This window comes from Chiloscyllium plagiosum, unplaced genomic scaffold, assembly GCF_037043375.1.
Source record: "Chiloscyllium plagiosum isolate Xiang-an unplaced genomic scaffold, Cpla_swu_hap1 HiC_scaffold_44, whole genome shotgun sequence".
Classification (NCBI taxonomy): Eukaryota; Metazoa; Chordata; class Chondrichthyes; order Orectolobiformes; family Hemiscylliidae; genus Chiloscyllium; species Chiloscyllium plagiosum.
Window position 1 is genome coordinate 8,940,074 of NW_028270182.1, and position 19,979 is coordinate 8,960,052.

Consider the following 19,979-nt stretch of genomic DNA (forward strand, 5'->3'; position numbering starts at 1 on the left):
TATGCGACGGTTGGTAGGGTGGAAGGTGAGCACCAGGGGCGTTCTGTCCTTGATACGGTTGGAGGGGTGGGGTCTGAGGGCGGAGGTGCGGGATGTGGATGAGATGCGTTGGAGGGCATCTTTAACCACGTGGGAAGGGAAATCGCGGTCTCCAAAGAAGGAAGCCATCTGTTGTGTTCTGTGGTGGAACTGGTCCGTACCGAGTTTGCCTATGAGGAGCCTGGTCAGCTTGTGCGTCAGGATGGCCGAGCGGTCTAAGGCGCTGCGTTCAGGTCGCAGTCTCCCCTAGAGGCGTGGGTTCGAATCCCACTCCTGACAAATGGCATTTAGTTTTCAACTTCCCCAATGCCTGGTCTGTGATCTCGTTAACGCCATCCCTCCCGGCCACGATTTACAAAAACTGTCCTCTCATGTGTGTCAGCAGTATCTGGGTGTACGGTCCACACCCTCCCCCAGTGTCGATGGGCCGAATGGCATTTTGTAATGGAGCTCGCGGTAAAACGAGCGGCTGCCGAGAAAGTGTCTGTGTGTCTGCAGCATGCTCTCCCGACTGAGCTAGCCGGGCCTCACAATGCCGGCTGCACCTACCTTGTGCCCGGTTGTGGTCAATTTGTTCCCTCTATTTCCCCAGTGATGTTTTCTGTTTCAAATATACAAGTGCTGCCGCTGGGAATCGGAAAATAAAACCGACATTACTTACAATCCACAGCTTGGATTTGACACAACTCATCCAGGCTCCTCCTCCTGCTGCTGCTGTCGGGGGAACCTGCAATCACCTCCCTCCCACACACTGCAAACACTCACAACCTGCAGCATTCACACTGTCACAACCGTCAAGCTCTCTCTCGCTCTCACACACACACAGACACAAAGCAAAAGAGAGAGACGGAGTGGCGAGATGCAGAGACAGAAATAGATAGAGAGAGACACAGAGACAAAGAGAGAGAGAGAAAGACTCTTGGTGTCTGAGTTTGCACAACTCTGTGCACAGAAACAGCAACTATCCCGGGGAGGAAATTACATGAATTCGCCTCGGCGTGAAGGGACAAAAGCCATGCCCCAGAGCAGTTTCCGTAGTGTCATGGTTATCACATTCGCCTCACACGCAAAAAGTCCCTACTTCGATCCTGGGTGGCAAAGTTGTGCAGCTTTCTGCCTTTTTCTTGCTTACGGGAAACAGGCCGAAACTCTCACATTCCCCATTCGAAGCTGAGAATTGATTCCTGGGGACAGGGTCAGTGACCTTGGCCGGTGGGGCAATGCTGGGAGACAGTGTGAAAGCTGCTGGATGCGAGAAAGACCCTTAGACAGTGGAGCAGAAATTACACCAGTTGGCCCATCGAACCTGCTCTGCCTGATAAATGGCTGATAAATTCACTGGATTGACCTTGTGATCAAATATCCCTCCCCTAGGCCAGGATTTGAGCGACTGCTGCTTCAGGGATGATTTACAAAAAAGCATCCTTCAAATGTTTGTGTCAGTGAGTGTGAATGTGTGCAGCCTCTTTGTGTGCGGCCCATACCCTCCCCCAGTGTCAATAATAAAAGCAGCAGCACTCGGTAATGAAGCTCTCAGTAAAATGAGCGGCAGAGAGAGAGAGAGTCTGTGTGTCACTGCACTCCATCAAACTGCAGGGAGAAACAAGCCTCTGCTTAAACTCAGAGGCAAAGTGGAAGTGATTGTTATCGAGATTAGAGCGGTGCTGGAAAAGCACAAGCAGGTCAGGCAGCATCCGAGGAGCAGGAAAGTCAACGTTTCGGGCAAAAACATTATTCCTGATGATTGACACTGTTCCTCACCCAGGCCATGAATTTGAGCCCCCCCCCCCCGCGCTTCTCCAGGGATGATATACAAAAAAACACCCTTTAATGTTTGTGTCTGAAATTGTGAGCAGTCTCTGTCTGTGCGGCCCACACACCCTGCCCCAGTGTAGATGATGAAGGCAGCAGCACTCGGTAATGGGGCTCTCAATAAAGCTTCTGCGTGTGCCGTTGCACTCCATCAGACTGCAGAGAGAAACGAGCCGACACGTTGACGCAGAGCAATGAAGGTTTGTGTTTTTAAACAGGCTAGCGCAGCGCCCAATGTGGGGGTTGAACCGCCAACCGTGAGATTAAAAGTCTCGTACTCTCTCTCTACTGAGCTAGCCAGGCCTCACAGCAGGCTGTGCCACTGTCTTATTCAGTGTTGTGGTCAATTTGTTTCCTCAATTACCTTTTCAGTTTTAACTGTAAAGGTGATGCTCCTGCCGCTGCTATGAATCGGAAATTAAAAACCAACATAACTTATAACCCACAGCTTGGATTTGACAAAGTTCATCCAGGCCTCTCCTTCTCCTCCTCCTGTTGATGCTGTTGGGCGAACCTGCAATCACCTCCCTCCCACACACTCGCTGCAAACCTCACAACCTGCAGCATTCCCACTGTTACACCGGCCAAGCTCTCACACACACACACACAGACACAGACACTGACGCACACCTACACACAGATACCGAGAAAGAAATAGACACAGACAGAGAGAGAGAGACAGACAGACACACATACACACACAGATGCCGAGACAGAAATAGAGACAGGCAGACACACACAGATTCTTAGTGTCTGAATTTGCACAACTCTGTACACAGAAACAGCGGATTTCCCGGGGCTGAAATTGCATCAATTCGCCGTGAATCACAGAACTCCCCCCCCCCCAGGCCGGAAGGGGCATGTGCAGACGTCTAAGAGCAGCGCAGTTTTCGTAGTGTCGTGGTTATCGCGTTTCTACACGCGGAAGGTTCCCAGTTCGACCCTAGGTGGAGACATTGCAATCAGAACTTTTCTTACTGTCGAGAACCAGGCCCAAACTCACACATTCCCCCATCCGAAGCTGAGAATTGATTCCTTGGGGGGCAGGGTCAGTGAGAGGTTTGGTGAGATTGCAGAGAGGGTCAGAGAGCTGTTGGAATGAAGGGGCCGGTTTCAAAAGAAGTCAGTCACCCAACACGGGTCTTGGGGCCACAGCCCTGAGGCCCAGGCTCTCTCCCATTGTCGGAGAGAATGAGGACTGCAGATGCTGGAAGTCAGAGTCCTGAGTGTGATGCTGGAAAAGCACAGCAGGTCCGGCAGCATCAGGAGCAGGCGAATGAACGTTTCAGGCTGTGAGGAATGAGGGATGTTGAGATAAATGGGCGGTGGTGGGGGTGGGAGGTAGCTGAGAGTGATAGAGGTGGAGACCACTCACTGCAAACACTCACAACCGGCAGCATTCACACTGTTACACCGACCATGCTCATATACACCGAGACACACACACACACACACAGATTCTTGGTGTCTGAGTTTGCACAACTCTGTACACAGAAACAGCAGGTATCCCGGGGCTGAGATTGCATAAATTCGCCTTGAATCACAGGACTCCCTCCAGGCAGGAAGGCACATATAAAAAGCAACCATTACGGTGCAGTTTCCATAGTGTTGTGGTTATCCAAAGCTTCCCCCAGTTCAATCCTGGGTGAGAAAATTGTGCTGCAGAATTTTTTCTTACTGTCGAGAAACAGCCCCAAACTCACACATTCCCCCATCCGAAGCTGAGAATTGATTCCTTGGGGGCAGGGTCAGTGAGAGGTTTGGTGAGATTGCAGAGTGGGTCAGAGAGCTGTTGGAGAGAAGGGGCCGGTTTCAAAAGAAGTCAGTCACCCAACACGGATCTTGGAGCCACAGCCCTGAGGCCCAGGCTCTCTCCCATTGTCGGAGAGAATGAGGACTGCAGATGCTGGAGGTCAGAGTCCTGAGTGTGATGCTGGAAAAGCACAGCCGGTCAGACAGCAACAGGAGCAGGAGAATCAACATTTTGGGCAAAAGCCCGTCACCAGGAATGAGGCTGTGAGCCGAGGGGGTGGTGAGTTATATGGGTTGGGGGTGGGGGTGGGGGAAGGTAGCTGAGAGTAATATAGGTAAATGGTGAGAGATCGGAGAGGAGGGTGGAGCGGATAGGTTGGAAGGAAGAGATAGACAAGGGAGGTAAAGAGGGGATACAGGGGTTTACTGAAGAAGGAAATCAGGAGGGCGAAAAGTGGACATGAGGTAGCCTTGGCTGAGAAGATTAGGGTGATACCAAAAAGGTACTTTAAATATATTTAATGAAGAAAAGAATAACAAGAGGGAGAATATGGTCCCACAAGACCCTCAATCACTCCGCACTATCACCTGGCATTGTGTAATCAAATCTCTCTGCAGGGCTGCTGGAGATTTGAACAAATTATCTTTCCCATCCTCTCATCAAACCCGACCCTCCTCCAAATGAGGTGTTGGCTCTCCCCAATGGGAGAGGAGCTCACTCTTGTATTCATTAATCCCAGCTGAAGGAGGTGGGAAGGTGGGGAGGGGTTCTCACTGAGGGTTTGGATAAATGGGAATAGACAGCAGCATGAGCCGGTGGGAGGTGTGTACAGGCAGCGCTGCGTCAGTGAGAAACCCCCTGTGAGTGTGTGTGTGTATGGCCCAGGACAGTGTGAGTGAGCAAGGGCCTCCAGAATATCCTGGATGGGAAAGGCACTTTGTTCAAGTCACCAGGAACCCTAACACGAGATCTGATTACACAATGCCAGGTTATGGTGCTGTGTGATTGAGAGACCCTATTCTCTCTAGTTATTCTTTTTCCTTTAATATACTGAACGTACCACTTTGGAATCACCCTAATCTTCTCATCCAAGGTTATCTCGTGCCCCCTTTACGGTTTTCTGATTTTCTTCTTCCGTAAGCTCCTGTATATCCGGTGTACCTCCAGAGATTCCCATGATCCCAGCTGTATGTATCTGAGCCACGCATCCTTTTTTTTCTGTTCAAAGCCTCAATATATCTTGTCATCCAGGGGTCCCTACTATTGCCACCCTTGCCTTTTCACCCTCACAGGAACATATAGACGTTGAACTCTGGATATCTCATTTATAAAGGCCTCCCACTTGCCAGAGGTCCCTTTGCCTGCAAACAAACTCCTCCAATCAATCCCTGCAAGCCCCTGTCTAATCCCATCCAAATCCACCTTGCCCCAGTTTAGAACTTGAACCGTTGGACCAGTTTTGCCTCTCTCCATAACAATTTTAAAATGAATACAACTGCGGTCACTGGTCTCAAAGTGCTCCCCCACTGTCAGCTGCATCACCTGTCCTGCCCTCCTTCCCAAGAGTAGGTTGAGTTTTGCCAAATCCCATGTAGAACCCTTTGTATCATCAAAACCCTTAACGCTATGTTAGGAAAATTAAAGTTCCTTACTATGACAAACATATTACTCTTGCAAGTCTACCCAGTCTCCCTGCATATTTCTTCCTCTAATGCCAGTTGACTATTTGGGGGCCAATAACATCACCATCCTCTCCTTATTTCTTAGCTACGCCGACAAAACCTCACTGGATGACACTTTAGCTACTCCATCTCTGACTACTGCTGTGACATTCACCTTAATCGTAAATGCAAACCCCACTCCTCTCATTCCACCATCTCTGTCCTGCCTAAAGCACTTGTACCATGATACATTAACCTGCCAGTGCTGTCTCTACCTTAGCCAGGTTTCTGTAATGGCTGTAATATCCCAGTGCCATGAACCGATCCACACCCTGAGTTCATCGGCCTTACCTGTCAGCCCTCTTGCATTGAAATAAATGCAATTTAATCTGACAGACATTCCTTGTTTCCTGTCTTGTTCCAGCCTGACCTGTCTCTTCAACCTACTATTTCCAATTACTGTATTTCCTTCCAGCATTTGCCTTCTTGCTGTTGAGGATCCAATTCTCTCTGACAATCCAGTTTGAATCCTCCCTTGCTGCACTAACAAACCTGAATGCCAAGATATTGGTCCCCCTCCAGTTCAGATACAACCCGTTGCTCTTGAACAGGTCACCTCTGCCCCAGAAAAGATCTAAAAATCTGAATCCCTGCCCCTGCATCAATTCTTTTGCCATGCATTCATTTGCCATATCCTCCTGTTCTTACCCTATCTAACATGTGGAATTGGAGGTAATCCAGAGATTATCACCAAGGAGGTCCTGGTTTATTTCTTTTATTCTATAATCACTCTGCAGGACTTCATCCCTATTTCTACCTATGTCATTTGTGCCAATGGGCACAATGTGGTTGAGGGCCCTGTCAGCCACAGTGGGTGGGAAAACACAATCATGGAAGCAGCAAGCCATGTCAACAGCACTGATCTGGAAGGTGGCATCATTCGAACAAATGTGACTAGGTGAAGGGACATGAAAGGACATGAAAGACACTTTTCCAGGATGTGGGGTGTGATGAGCTGTGGTGTGGGTAGCTCTGGGAATCAGTGGCTGTGTAGTGGATGGAGGTGGAGCATTTACTCTCTGAAATGGAGAGAGCGAGGTCAAGAATAGGAAAGGAAATGTCGGAGATAGACAATGTGAAAATTATAGAGGGGTTGAAATTGGAGACAAAATGAACAGATTTTTCAAGGACCAGAATGAGGTAGCACAGAAACAGTCATCACTGTACACAAACACAGAATTGTGGGAGGGGGGGGGGACAGTGGTCCTTGTTCCACATACCCCATAAAGGGCCAGAAGTAACTGTGCGACCCATGCTGGTGCCCAAAGCCACTGCTTTGCAGAAGTGAGATGAATTAAAGGAGAAATGGTTCAGTGAGAGACCAGGTTCAGCCCGGTGGAGGAGAGGATGTTGGATGGGGATTGTTCAGGTGTCTGCTCGAGGAAGAAGCTGAGAGATCTCAGACCACCCTGGTGGGGAATGGAGGTGTAGACGGATTGGACATTTTGGTGAACAGGAGGCCGTTACGACCAGGGGACTGGAAATTGTCGATATGGTGGAGGGCATTAGATGCAGTTAGATAGGGACTGGACAAATGGGTAGAGAATGGAGGCGAGGTAGGGATATATGAGCTCGGTGGGGCAGGAACAGGTTGGTACAATGGGCAAATGTGTGAGAGAATTAGAGTTCGAGAGATGTGGACTGACCTTTATGAACCGATTATGCCCGGACTGTGAGCATTGTGGAGCCCATGGCTGGTATGTGTCAGGATGCTCGAGCGGTTAACAGCACTGCACTCAGGTCACAGTCTCTCCTGGAGATGCTGGTTTGGATCCCACCCCTGACAGTGAAGGCTCATTTTAAAGTCATGAATGACTGGAGTGTCGCCTTGTAATAAAATTGACACTTCAGGACTGGAGTGTCCTGCTGATGTGGTGTCAGAAATTAAATAAAAATCGAAAGAACTGCAGACGCTGTAAATCAGAAACAGAAACAGATTTTGGTGAAAAATTCAGAACTGAGAAGTTAATTTTGCTTTCTCTCCACAGAGGCCGCTAGACCTGCTGAGCTTTTCTCGCAAATTTCAGAACTGAGGAAGGGTCACTTGACCTGAAACGTTAACTCTAATTTCTCTCCACTGATGCTGTGAGGCCTGTTGAGCTTTTCCAGCAATTTCTGTTTTTGGCCCAGCTGTTTGTTTGCGTCTGTGAGTGAGTGTGAATGTGTGCAGCCTCTGGCTTTGCGGCCCAGCTTTCCGCAGTGTGTCGATAATAAAGGCAGCACTAATAGAGCTCTCAATAAAGCGACTATGTGTTCACTGCACCCCATCAGAGAGAATTGGGCCTTTTTATTTACTAATAATGCGGAGGTGCCGTGTTAGATTAGTGTTGACAAAGTTACAAGACACACAATATCAGGTCATAGCCCAACAGGCTGATTTGAAAGCTTCAGCCCACCCCGAACAGTGAGATCTCATTTTAATGTCATGAACTACTGGAGCGTGACCTTGTGATAAAATTAACACTGTCCATAGATGCCGTGATGGATGTGGTTGGTGATGATTCATGAGATGGAGGCGTCATGAGACGCTTCATCTCAGGGTCATTGGGTTCAAGCTCCACGTTGGGTGATGTGCTCCATTTGTAAAGTTCAATACTCTCAGGTGCCTGATGAAGGGCTGATGGCCGAAACGTCGACTCTCCTGTTTCCAGCACCACACTCTTAGACTCTGGTCTCCAGCATCTGCAGTCCTCACTTTCTCCTAAATTCTCCCTACAGTCTGATGGAGTGCAGCGACACACAGACACTCTCTCTGCAGCCGCTCGCTTCACTGAGAGCTCCGTTACCGAGTGCTGCTGCCTTTACCATCCATAACCAGGAGAATTTCACAAAAAAAATACAACCAGGAGATTATAATTTCCTCAACTCAGAGAAAAAACATTCATCGAAGTGACCATTCTGCCCACTTAGTCTGTGCTGGAGGAAGAGGGAGGGTTCTTGCTGAAGGGTTTGGATAAATGAGAATGGACAGCAACATGAGCCAATGGGATGTGTTAAGGCAGCGCTGAGTGAGTTAGGAAGCTCCAGCACCAACCCATTCCCTGTTCAGCCCAGTGTGAAGTAGAGCTGAGTCATCACCCCAAAAGCATCTCCTCTCCTTTGAATCCTTTAGACCAATGGGGTAGTGATGGGCACCTGCATGAGCCCCAACTATGCCTGTCTGTTCATTAGGTACGTGAAATAGTTAATCTTCCAAAGTTAACCAGGCACAATTTCCCATCTTTTCCTCCACTACATCGATGACTGTATTGGCGCCACCTCATGCTACCACAAATAGGTTGAACAGTTCATCAACTTCATGAACACATTTCAATCTGACCTCAGGTTCACCTCGACCATTTCAGACACCTTCCTCCACTTCCTGGGCCTCGCCATCTCCATTTCTGGTAACAGACTCAATCGGACATCTACTTCAAACCCATCAACACCCACCAAAAGAGAAAATGCTGGAAAATCTCAGTAGGTCTGGCAGCATCTGTAAGAAGAGAAAAGAGCTGATGTTTCAAGTCTAATTGACCCTTTGTCAAAGCTGGCCCATCAACTCCACCCCACCTCCTGCAACCCATCAGTCCCTATTTCTCTGCCACCACTGTATATGCTCCAAGGAGAATCAATTCCACTCCAGAACATCCCAGATGACCCCCTACCTCAAGGACCATAATTTCCCCTCCAATGTGGTCACCAATGCCCTCCAATGCATCTCTTCCACTTCCCTCTGCCCTTCAATCCCACCCCTCCAACTGCAACAAGGATAGAACCTCCCGGTCCTCGCCTTCCACCTCACCAATCTCTGGATACAATGCATCATCCTACACGATTTTCCCCACCGACAGTCAGACCCCACCTCCAGAGATAAAATTCCTTCTCCACTTTTTTCAGTATTCTGCAGTGACCATTCCCTCTGTGACTCCCTCATTAGGACCACGCCTCCCCACCAACCTATCCACCAAAAGAAGTGTACAACCTGCACCTACGCCTCCCCCCTCACCTCCATCCAAGGCCCGAAAGGATCCTTCCACATTTGGTTGAGATTTTCCTGCACATCCAAACACCTCATCTGCTATGTCCATTGTTCTTGATGTGGTCTCCTCTACATTGGGGATACAAGATGCCAACCTGTGGAATGTTCCCGAGAACATACCTGGGACACACAAACTATACAACCATACAGACCACTTCAAGTGCCCCTCTAACTCTGCCAAGGACATGCAAGTCCTGGGTCTCCTGCCCTGCCAAATCCTAGCCACATGATGACTGGAGGAAGAACGCTTCATCTTCCGCCTTTGGACCCTCCAACCACACAGAACCAATGTCAATTTCAGTAGTTTCCCAATCTCCCCTCCCCCCACCTTATCCCGGATCCAACCCTCCAACTCGGCACCGCCCTCTTGAACTGTCCTACCTGTCCATCTTTCTTCCCACCTATCTGCCCCATACCCTGCTCTGACCTATCACCTTCCACTTCATCTACCTACCATTCCCAGCTACCTTCCCGCCCCCCAGCCCCACTCCTCCTCCCATTTATCGTTCAGCCCCATGGGCCACCCCTACCCCCACATTCTTGATGAAGGGCTTATGCTCGAAATGTTGACTCCCCTGCTCCTCAGATGCACCGCAGTCAGGACTCTGACCTCCAGCCCTCACTCTCTCCGACAATGTGAGGGAGCCTGGGTCTCGGAGATGTAGCTTCAAGTTCCAGGTTGGGTGACTGATGTCTTTTGAAACACGCACCTTCTTTCTACGAGCTCTCTGACCCACTCTGCAATCTCCCCTGAAGTCTCACTGACCCTGCTCCAAGGAATCAATTTTCAGCTTCGGATAGGGGAATGTGTGAGTTTGGGCCTGTTTCATGAAAGGAAGATAAAGTTCGGCAGCATACTGTTCCCACCCAGGATCGAAGTCGGGACCTTTCGCGTGTGAGGTGAACACGATAACGACTACACTATGGAAACACCACGGCAATATTGCCCCACTACATGTTCCTTACAGCCTTGGGGTGGGGAGGGGGGGAACCGCTAAACCTGTGATTCACGGGGAATGTATGCAATCTCAGCCCCGGGATACTTGCTGTTTCTGTGTACAGAGTTGTGCAAATCCGACACCAAGAGTCTCTCTCTCTCTCTCTCTTTGTCTCTGTGTGTGTCTCTCTCTATCTATTTATTTCTGTCTCTGTATCTCCTCCCCCACCCCCATCTCTGTGTGTGTGTGTGAGAGAGAGAGGGAGCTTGGCCGGTGTGACAGTGTGAATGCTGCAGCTTGTTAGTGTTTGGAGTGTCTGGGAGGGAGGTGATTGCAGGTTCCCCCGACAGCAGCAGGAGGAGGAGGAGCCTGGATGAGTTGTGTCAAATCCAAGCTGTGGGTTGTAAGTAATGTCGGTTTTATTTTCCGATTCCCAGCGGCAGCACTTATGTATTTGAAACAGAAAATATCACTGGGGAAATAGAGGGAACAAATTGACCACAACCGGGCACAAGGTAGGAGCAGCCGGCAGTGTGAGGTCCGGCTAGCTCAGTCGGTTGAGCATGCTGCTTTTTAAAGACACTATTCGGAGATGCCGGTGTTGGACTGGGGTGTACAAAGTTAAAAATCACACAACACCAGGTTATAGTCCAACAGGTTTAATTGGAAGCACTAGCTTTCGGAGCGACGCTCCTTCATCAGGTGATTGTCACTCCGAAAGCTAGTGTGCTTCCATTTAAACCTGTCGGACTATAACCTGGTGTTGTGTGATTTTTAACTTTAAAGACATCGTCACTGATCAGTCATGGTGTGCAGGGACGCACAGACACTCTCTCTCCGCATCCGCTCATTTTACTGAGCGATCCATTACAGAGTGCAACTGGATCGACACTGGGGGAGGGTGTGGGCTGTACACAAACATTAGAGGATAGTTTTTGGAAATCGTCTGGAGCAATAATGCTAACAGTCCAGTCAGTGGTGAATTTGAAAACGAGATGCTCATTGTCAGGAGTGCGACTCAAACCCACGCCTCCCCGATAGATTGTCACTTGAACGCAGTGCCTTAGACACTCGTCCAGCCTAACGGATGCAACACCTGCCCACACCCCCACCTCACAGGTAAACTGAGTCCACGCAGTAACAGTCCACCCACTTCTCTCCAATTCGGCCATACTGACACGTCCAAGACATTGGCTCCACAAAGCGGGAGAAAGGGGTTGAGAAACTTATCAGCCAGGATTGAATGGCAGAGCAGACTCGATGGGCCGAATGGTCTAATTTCTGCTCCAATATCTTCAGGTCTTTATCGCAACCTGCAGCTTTCACAGTGTCTCTCAGCATTGCCGCACAGGCCAAGCTCTCTCTCTCTCTCTCTCTCTCTCTCTCACACACACACACACAGACAGAATAAGGGAAGATACACAGTGAGAATCCAGACACAGAGAGCGAGTGGGGACAGAGAGAGAAAAATATAGAAACAGAGAGAGGAAGGTGTAGAGACAGAGAGGGAGACCCAAGCTGAGAATTGTAAGTTATACTGAGTTTAATTGCCGATTCAAAGCAGTAGCAGCCCCACCACCATTTTTACATTTAAACCATACAACGTCACGAGGGAAATAGAAGAAGTGGGTTGACCACAACCAGAGATAAGACAATTGCAACCAACTGCGGAAGACCCAACCAGCTCAGTCGGTAGAGCATAAAACTCTTAATGTCAGGGTTCGAGCTTCACATTGTGAGATGGGCTCCTTTCTTAAAAACACGCAGACTCACCCCACCCTTCCCAACAAGCACTTCCACTCTGCCTCTGTCACTGATCTGAGTTCAAGTAGAGGCTCGTTTGTCTGCAATCTGATGCAGTGCGGTGACACCTTGACTCTCTCTCACAGCTGCTCGCTTTACCGAGAGCTCGATTACCGGGTGCTGCTGCCTTTATCATCGACACTGGGGGAGGGTGTGTGCCGTGCATCTAAACGGCTCTGTAAACCTGCCTGGGGCAAGGGGAAACGAGTCTGACTCCCCAGCGGCAGGGGCCCTGGGGGTGGGGGTGGGGGTGAGTGTCAATTTTATCATTTGTTCACCCTCCAGTCCGTTTATGAGTTGAAAATAATTAAACCCGCACAATCAGGTGTGAGACTCAAACCACCAGTTCAAAGACAAGCTGCAACTTAAATCAGCACCTGTGACCGCTCGGCCAGCCTGACCATACTAGCCCCTCATTCCGTTGTAAATGTTCCACACGAAGGCTCAGTCCAGTCAGTGTCTGCACACACCTCTCTGTTCACACAGACTCTACCAAACACTCTCACTCACCCACATTCCAGCCTGTTGCTTTGTCAGCCCCCACCTTGAATACAAATCGACTCAAACAATGATGCGCGGTGGTTAGCACCGCTACCTCGCAACGCCAGCGTCCCAGGTTCGATCCCCGCTTTGGGCGACTGTCTGTGTGGCGTTTGCACATTGTTTGCACGCGGGTGCTCCGGTTTCCTCCCACAGTCCAAAGATGTGCAGGTTGAAATGAATTGGGCGTGCTAAATTGCCCATAAATGTGAGGTGTATTAGTGAGAGGGAAATGGCTGGGTGGGTTACTCTTCCGAGGGTCGGTGTGGACAGGTTGGGCCGAAGCGAGTGTTTCCACACTGTAGGGAATCTAATGTAATCCTATCCATGCCCCTCATAATTTTATAAACCTCCATGAGGTCATCCCTCAGCCTCCGACGCTCCAGGGAAAACAGCCACAGCATATTCAACCTCTCCCAATAGTTCAAATCCTCTAACCCTGGTAACATCCTTGTAAATCTTTTCTGAACCCTTTCAAATTTCACAACATCCTTCCGATAGGAAGGAGACTAGCTTTGCATGCAATATTCAAAACGTGGCCTAACCAACGTCCTGTACAGCCGCAACATGACCTCCCAACTCCTGTAGTCAATACCCTGACCAATAAAGGATAGCATACCAAATGCCTTCTTCACTAGGGAGTTGTGACACTCCTCCTGACTTCAGTTGTGAAAGAAACAGACTTCTATCTTTTGAGTCATCACAGGATCTGCAGTCCTCACTTTCTCCTAAATTCTCCCTGCAGTCTGATGGAGTGCAGCGACACACATACTCTGTGTGTGTGTGTGAACAATACAGAGAGAGTGGGGAGGGGGGTGATACAGGTACAGATACAGAGACAGAAAGGGAGATACAGACAGATAGAGGCACAGAGATACTCTCAGTGTCAGCGTCTGCACAGCTCTGTGCACAGAAACAGCCAATATCCTGGGGCTGCCATTGTACCTAATCACATTGAATCACAGGGCTGTCTCCGGGCAGGAATGAACTTGTCACAAAATTCTTTTCCACAGTTTCTCTAGTGTGTTGGTTATCACGTTTGCTGGGAAGTCAGACTCGCTTCCCCTGCCCCAGGCGGGTTTACAGAGCCACCGGTTACCATTTCTGTCTGTGAGTGAGTGTGACTGTGTGCAATCTCTGTGTGAAACTGATAAGTTTCTCACCCCCATCTCCTGCGGTCTCCAAGGGAACCCTTGATCCTCTTGACCATGAGGAACCTATCTATCTATGTCTGTCTTAACTTGGAGGAAATGAGTTCAGTGGGGCAGGAACAGGCTGAAAGGGTGGGTACATGTGACAGAGGGTTAGATGGGTGTATGTGGACAGATGTGTGTGAACCGATTCCACCGGCTTCCTGTGAGCTTTGTGGAGCTTGCATGTGTCAGGATGGGCGAGTTTCAGAGAGATGTGTGTGTACTGCTACTGCGTAGACTGATTCTGGATTAGTGGTGCTGGAAGAGCACAGCAGTTCAGGCAGCATCTAAGGAGCTTCGAAATCGACGTTTCGGGCAAAAGCCCTTCATCAGGAGACTGAGTCTTCCCGTGAGGACTTAGCCGGCTGTGTGCGTCAGGTTGGCCGAGCGGTCTAAGGCGCTGCGTTCACCAATGACTGGAGTGTCATCAAATTCACACTATCCTTCTCCCCGGCCAGGAGTTGAGCTCCCGCTGCTTCACGGGCGATTACAAAAACACACTTTAATGTTTGTGTCTGAGTGAGTGTGAGTGTGCAGCCTCTGTGTACGGCCCACCCCCAGGGTTGATCATTAAAACAGCAAGTCTCGTTAATGGAGCTCTCTGCAAAATGACCGACTGCAGGTATAGAGAGAGCCATGTGTGTCGCCGCACTCCATCAGACTGCAGAGAGAAACGCGCGTCTCGTTGAGGTGAGATAAGTGACAGTGGAGGGTCGGCGTGTGTCAGGGTGTATTTGAAAATTAGCGTATCGCCCAACGTGGGGCTCGAACCCACGACCCTGAGATTAAGAGTCTCATGCTCTACCGACTGAGCTAGCCGGGCTTCTAGCTCAGTGCTTGACGTTTTCCATTTTAAATGTAAAAGTGATGCTACTGCCGCTGTTATGAATCGGAAATTAAAACCAACATAATTTATACTCCACAGCTTGGATTGGACAAAGCTCATCCAGGTTCCTTCTCTTCCTCGTCCTGCTGCTGCTGCGGTTGGGGGAACCTGCAGTAATCTCCCTCCCACACACTCACTTCAAACACACACAGCCTGCAGCATTCACACCGTCACACCGGCCAAGCTCACTCACACACAGACACACACACACACACAGAGCCACACACACAGACACACACACACACAGACACACACACACACACACAGACACACACACACCGAGACACACAGACAGACACACAGACAGACACACACACAGCCACACACACACAGACGCACACACACACAGAGACACACACACAGACACACACACACACCGACACGCAAACACTGACACACACACAGACACACACACACACAAACACACACACAGACACACGCACAGAGAGAGAGAGACTCTTAGTGTCTGAGTTTGCATAACTCTACACGGAAGTAGCAGGTATCCCGGGGCTGAAATTGGATAAATTCCCCGTGAATCGCAGGGCACCGCCCCCCCACCCCCCAGCCACCCCCCCCCCACCCCCCAACCCCCAGGCAAGGAGGGACATGTACAAAAGACGCAGTTCTGTTGCTTTTCCATAGTGCAGTGGTTGTCACATTTACTTCACACGCGGAAAGTTCCCAGTTCGATCCTGCGTGGGAACGTTATGCTGCACAACTTTATCTTCCCTTCGAGAAACAGGCCCAAACTCACACATTCCCCCGTCCGAAAATGAGAATTGATTCCTGGGGACAGGGTCAGTGAGAGGTTCGGGGAGATTGTGGAGTGGGTTAGAGAGCTGTTGGAGAGAAGGGGCCGGTTTCAAAAGAAGTCATCCACCTGATATGGACCTTGGAGCCATACCCCTGAGGCCCAGGCTCTCTCCCATTGTCGGAGAGAATGAGGACTGCAGATGCTGGAGGTCAGAGTCCTGAGTGTGATGCTGGAAAAGCACAGCCGGTCCGGCAGCATCAGAAGCAGGCGAAGCAACATTTTGGGCAAAAGCCCTTCATCAGGAATGAGGCTGTGAGCCGAGGGGGTGGTGAGTTAAATGGGTGGGGGTGGGAGGGGGGGGGGGGGGGGGGGGGAGGTAGCTGAGAGCGATATAGGTATATGGTGATACGTCGGAGAGGAGGGTGGAGCGGATAGGTGGGGAGGTAGAGATGGACGTTGGGGAGTTGGTGGCTCAAGTACAGGCAGCTGGGATCATGGGAATTGCTGGAGGTATACAGGGGATACAGGGTTTACTGAAGAAGGATATCAGGAGGGCGAAAAGTGCTCACGAGGTAGCCTTGGCTGAGAAAGTTAGGATGATTCCAAAGAGGTACTTTAAATATATTTAATGAAAAAAAGAATAACTAGAGGGAAAATATGGTCCCACAAGGACACTCAATCACACAGCACCATGTAATCAAATCTCTCTGCAGGGCTCCTGGAGATTTGAACAAAGTATCTTTCCCATCCTCTCATCAAACCCGACCCTCTTCCAAATGAAGTGTTTGCTTTCCCCAGTAGGAGAGGAGCTCACTCTTGTCTTCATTAGTCCCTGCTGGAGGTGGGGAGGGGTTGTCGCTGAGGGTTTAGATAAATTGGAATGGACAGCGACATGAGCCAGTGGGAGGTGTGTGAAGGCAGTGCTGAGACAATGAGAAACCTTGTGTGTGTGTGTGTGTGTGAGAGAGAGAGAGAGAGAGAGAGAGACAGTGTGTGTGTGTATGTGTGTGTGTGTGAGAGAGAGAGAGAGAGAGAGACAGTGTGTGTGTGTATATGTGTATGTGTCTATGTGAGAGAGAGTGACTGTGTGTGTGTGTGTGTGTGTGTTTGTGTGTGTGTGCCACTCCTCCTTGTTATCTGGTCAAAGCCTCAATATATCTTGTCGTTCAGGGGTCCCTACTACTCCCAACCGTGCCCTTTCACCCTCACAGGAAGGTACAGACCTTAAACTCTAGCTATCTCACTTTTAACGACCTCCCACTTGCCAAAGGTCCCTTTGCCTGCAAACAAACTCCTCCAATCAACCCCTGCAAGTACCTGTGTAATTCCATCCAAATTCGCCTTGCCCCAACTTAGAAGGTGAACCTGTGGACCAGTTTTGTCCACCGCACTGTCAGCTCTGTCACCTGTCTTGTCCTACTTCCCAAGAGTAGGTTGAGTTTTGACACATCCCGTGTAGGACCCTTTATATACTGCTGGAGGAAACTTTCCTGAACACACTGAACAAATTGCACCTCATCGAAACCTTTAACGCTATGTTAGGAAAATTAAAATCCCTTACAATGCCAACCCTATTGCTCATGAAAGTCTCCCAAGTCTCCCTGCATATTTGTTCCTCTAATTCTCGTTGACTATTTGGGGGTCCAATAACGTCACCATCCTCTTCTTATTTCTTAGCTCCGCTCACAAAACCTGACTGGATGATCCTTCAGTAATTTCATCTCTGACTACTTATGTGATACCTGCATTAATCAAAAATGCAAACCCACTTTACTCCTTCCACCACCTCTGTCCTGCCTAAAACACCTGTACTATGGTACATTAAGTGCCAGTCCTGTCCCTCCCTCAGCCTGTAATGGCTGTAATATCCCAGTGCCACAAACCTATCCACACCCGGAGTACATCGGTCTTACCTGTCAGCCCTCTTGCATTGAAATAAATGCAATTTAATCTGACAGACATTCCTTGTTCCCTGTCATGTTGCAGCCCGACTTGTCTCTTCAACTTACTATTTTTGTTTACAGTATCTCCTTCCAGCATTTGCCTTCATGCTGTTGAAGATCCCAACCTCTTACAATCCAGTTTGAATTCTCCCTTGCAGCACCAGCAAACCTGGATGCCAAGGTATTGGTCCCCTTCCAGTTCAGGTGCAACCCATTGATCTTGAACAGGTCACCTCTGCCCCAGAAAAGATCTAACAGTCTGAATCCCTGCCCTCTGCACCAATTTTTTGGCCACATATTCATCTGCCGTACCCTCCTGTTCTTACCCTCTCTAACATGTGGCACTAGAAGTAATCCAGAGATTATCACCAACAAGGTCTTGGTATATGTTTTATTCCCAGTTCTCTATAATCACTCCACAGGACTTCATCCTTATATCAACCGATATCATTTGTGCCAACGTGCACAATGTGGTTGAGGGCACTGTCAGCCACAGTGGGTGGGAAAGCACAGTCATGGAGGAAACAAGCCATGTCAACAGCGGTGTTTTGGAAGGTGCCATCATCTGAACAGATGTGACTTGGCGAAGGGACTGGGAGAATGGGATGGAGTCTTTCCAGGATGTGGGGTGTGACAAACTATGGGGAGGTTAGCTGTGTGAATCCGTGGCTGTGCAGTGGATGGAAGTGGAGAGTTTATTCTACAAACTGGAGAGAGTGAGGTCAAGGAGAGGAAAGGAAATGTCAGAGATGGACAAAGTGAAAATTATAGAGGGGTAGAAATGGGAGACAAAATGAACAGATATTTCAAGGTCCAGAATGAGGTAGCACCGAAACCGTCATCACTGTACCAAAACACAGAATTGTGGGAGGGGGGCCAGTGGTACTTGTTCCGCATACTCCACAAAAGGGCAGGCGTAACTGGGTGACACATGCTGGTGCCCAAAGCCACTGCTTTGCGAAAGTGAGATGAATGAATGGAGAAATGGTTCAGTGAGAGACCAGGTTCAGCCCGGCGGAAGAGAGGGTGGTGAATGGGGAATGTTTAGATCTCTGCTCAAGGAAGAAGCTGAGAGATAGCAGACCACCCTGGTGGGGAATGGAGGTGTAGAGGGATTGGACATTCATTGTGAACAGGAGGCCGTTAGGGCCAGGGGACTGGAAATTGTCGATATGGTGGAGAGCATCAACTGCAGGGAGATAGGGACTGGACAAGTGGGTAGAGAATGGAGTCGAGTATGAGCTCGGTGGGGCAGGAACAGGTAGGTACAATAGGTAAAAGTGAGAGAGAATGAGAATTCGAGAGATGTGAACAGACCTGTATGAACCAATTCTGCCTGGACTATAAGCATTGTGGAGCTCATGGCTGATATGTGTCACATTGTTCGAGCAGTCAACAGCACTGCGTTCAGGTCGCAGTCTCAACTGGAGATGGGGGCTTGAATCCCACCCCTGACAGTGAAGGTCACTTTAAAGTCATGAACGACTGGAATGTACCTTGTGATAAAATTGGCACTCCCTACAGATGCTGTGAGACCTCTTGAGCTTTTCCAGCAATTTCTGTTTTTGGCACAGCTGAATGTTTGTATCTGTGAGTGAGTGTGAATGTGTACAGCCTCTGGCTTTGCGGCCTAGCCTTCCGCCATCTGTCAATGATAAAGGCAGCACTAATGGAGCTCTCAGTAAAGTGAGTGTTGCAGAGAGACGATCTAGTCACTGCACACCATCAGAGAGAATTGAGCCTCTTAATTTACTGATGATGTGGAGTTTCTGGGTTGGGATTTGTGTGGACAAAGTTACAAGTCACACAATACCAGGTTATAGTCCAACAGGTTTATTTGAAAGCTTCAATTCCAAATGAACCTATTCGACTGTAACCTGATGTTGTGTGATTTTTAACTTGATTCACTAAGATCAGTGAAAGATCAGCCAAGTGGGACTGAGCTGTTGATAAGAAGGTGTGAGAGTGTGCTTTATTGAAAAGGATGGTTTCACGCAACATGGGCCTCGAACACGCAATCTTAATCCTCAGGGTGAAGGATCTCAGGGTCTAACGACTGAGGTAGCCTGACCTCACATGGCCTACTGCTGCTGGGAATTGGAAATTAAAGCCAAAAGAATGTACAACACACAGATTGGATTGGCCAAAACTCATCCAGGCTCCTTGTCCTGCAGCTGCTGTCGGGGGAACCTGCAATAATCCCCCTCCCACACACTCACTGCAAACACTCGCAACCTGCAGCTTTCTCACCATCACACCGGCCAAGCTCTCTCTCTCTCTCACACACACACAGACACACATAAACACACACACACACACACAAACACAGACACACACATAGGCACACACACAAACACACACACACACAAACACCCACACAGACACACACACACAAACACACACACAAACACACACACACAGACACATACCCCCACACACAAACACACACACCAAACACACACACACAAACACACACAGACACACACACACAGACACACACACACCAAATACACACAAACACACACAAACACACATACCAAACACACACACACAAGTACACACACACACAAACACAC

General features: G+C 49.2%; 2 non-coding genes across 2 annotated transcripts; one reads left to right on the forward strand and one right to left on the reverse strand.

Annotated features, from left to right (window-relative positions):
• The first annotated feature begins 235 nt into the window (after nt 1–235).
• trnal-cag (transfer RNA leucine (anticodon CAG)) lies at nt 236–318 on the forward strand. The gene has a single exon. It is a non-coding gene; the product is annotated as a tRNA-Leu (tRNA).
• Nucleotides 319–14,570: 14,252 nt separating this feature from the next.
• Nucleotides 14,571–14,643, reverse strand: trnak-cuu (transfer RNA lysine (anticodon CUU)). Its single transcript has one exon. It is a non-coding gene; the product is annotated as a tRNA-Lys (tRNA).
• Between the last annotated feature and the right edge of the window lie 5,336 nt (nt 14,644–19,979).